A 2,500-nucleotide genomic window follows, 5' to 3' on the forward strand; every position below is an offset into this window, starting at 1 on the left:
ACTTGATTTTTCTGAGAAAAGTCATCAAAAGTTCAGAATAATATTTACATCAGTGATAATTTTGTGCTGACATCATGATGTAACAATTTAGATAACATTTCTGTAAAGGACAAGTTGTGTTGTAATGCTTATTTCCTTTACTGTACCTAAACAATACATAGTAAAAAAATAACATTACTTTGCACAACACATGAAACAAGGTAGTATATACATAAAAATCAGCTGGATGTGTAAGAAAGAATAGTATATACATAAAAATCATGGTCATAATGCCACCATAATGTTATCTCTAATTAGCGATCAGACGCCTAGAGTTTAATACAGGTTTCAATGAGGCTCTCTCATTGAGGCCTCTACCTTTGTCTGCTCTCATTTTCATGATCCAGATTATTTCCTTTTTTTCTGTATTGTTCCTTATGTTGCCCTCCCTTACAATAGGGGCAATGGTATCAATAGCCATGAAACGAAACACATGCTCCTCCCCCATGTGCCATAATGTGTTTGGCTAATGCATTCGTGCTATAGCCTATTTTAATAGCATAGAGATGCTCTCTGAATCTAGTCCGGAAGGCCCTATTGGTCTTACCGACACAGAATGAGAGGCATCTTTGGCATACAGCCAAATACACCACATGGGTACTACCCACAATCTGCATTTACATAAAACTTAAAATACTGGCCTGTATCTGGGTGCATAAACCCATCTTCTCCTTCAATATATGTACAAAAGTTACATTTCCCACAAGGGCTAGCCCCTGTATAGTCATTATGACTGGTTTTAGTCACTGGATGACATAGTAGCCTTTTGAGATTAGATTTATTCTTATACTGAAATCTAGGTTTATCCCCTACTATGTCTCTTAACTGTGGATCAGTTGTGAGAATACGCCAGTGGCCATCTATAAGATCCCTAGATATTGGCCCAAGGGCCTACGTAAGGAACCATAGCTTATGCCACCCAAGAAAGTTACTTTCCTGTGACACTGTCCAGCAGAGACACAGAAGTGATCCCCTGGGTGTATTTCCTATTTCCCATCCACTCATCAAGACTTTTTTTGAGGCGTGCTAATGAAGACCTTTGCTTGACATAGATGGGTAGCTTGTTCCAGAGTACAGGATGTCTCTGGGATGGGAATCTATCCCTCCAGCGTGTCCTGTTTCTTGTGGTGACAAGGTTTAGGTCCTTAGAGCGTGTAGCTTGGAGGGATTGGGATTTCTTTAGGTGCAGCATGTCCAACAGCTCTGGGTTTGACACAGCTTTATATGTTAGGCAGAGATCACCTCGGAGCAGGCAATATGCTACGGAGTAAAGCTTGAGTTTGAGGCAGTCAGTGTAGGGCATTTGTTTGAGGCCATTGTTCCTCTTTGTGAGGTACTTCTGTGGCCTTTCCAGCTGCTGCAGATGTCTTGTGAGGTACATTCCAAAAGGGGCGTTGTACTCTATAATGGGTCTAATGAGTGATGAGTAGAGGGGAACAATGACCTCTTTTTTCCTGGATGAGAATCCTTTTATGACGAGGTGTGCCACATAGAAGAACTTCCTGACTACTGTGGCAATGTGACTATCAAAGGAGAGACTACTGTCTACCTGGGTCCCAAGGTCTTATCACGCATTCGGTGTTAAGTAGATTGCTGCCTATGTGGTAGTTCATGGGTAGATAGTTTTTACCAAAGGGGATGACACTGCACTTTTTGGCATTGAGCTTGAGGCCATGGCTCTGACACCAGGCATCTGTCTCAGTGAGGCCCTTCTGTAGGATGTCCACATCATTTGGGGACTTGACTATGGCTCCTAGTTTGCAGTCATCTGCAAACTTAGTCAGCCAGAGGCCTTCTGTGTTAACCTGTACTCCAGAGAAGTAGATACCAAACAGAAGAGGTCCCAGGACAGAACTCTGTGGCACTCCACTTGTCACTGCCTTGAGGTCAGATTTGGAGTCTGCAACTATTACAGTGTGGGTTCCGTCAGTGAGCCAGTTGGCAATCCATCTTGTGACATAGGGATTTATACCTAGTTTAGTGAGTTTAGCTATAATTCCAGAAAGGGGGATGGTGTCGAAAGCCTTGGCGAGGTCAAGATAGGCTGTGTGAACCACCTTACCCTCATCCACGGCTTTGGGGACTGCCTCAAAAGAAGTTCATAGGTTGGTACTAGGCTACCAGCCCTAGGGACTATACAAAGCCTAGTCATAATTCCCTGGCTATTTCTTCCCACACCATTTACTTCCCTGGACCCCTGTCGAGCCAAAGTGGCACTCTGCTTGACATGTACAGGCAATCTATTCCAGAGTCTCTGGGTCAGGAACCCATCCCTCCAGCATGTTTTGTTTATTGTGATGACAAGGTTTTGATCCCTGGAGCATGTGGCTCTGAGGGATTGGGATTTCTTTAAGTGTAGCATGTCCAACAGCTCTGGGTTTGACATGGCCTTGTATGTTAAGCAGAGATCGCCTCTGAGTAGACTATATGCGACAGAGTATAGCTGGAGTTTAAGGCGCTC

At 43.6% G+C, this 2,500-nt stretch overlaps 1 protein-coding gene across 1 annotated transcript in view; it reads right to left on the reverse strand.

Annotated features, from left to right (window-relative positions):
- The window catches only part of UBR5 (ubiquitin protein ligase E3 component n-recognin 5), a 3,965,620-nt gene that overhangs the window by 3,885,334 nt on the left and 77,786 nt on the right, over nt 1–2,500 (reverse strand). The gene's annotated exons all lie outside the window — the stretch shown is intronic.

This window comes from Protopterus annectens, chromosome 3.part0 (assembly GCF_019279795.1).
Source record: "Protopterus annectens isolate FY-2018-M chromosome 3.part0, PAN1.0, whole genome shotgun sequence".
Taxonomy (NCBI): Eukaryota; Metazoa; Chordata; order Ceratodontiformes; family Protopteridae; genus Protopterus; species Protopterus annectens.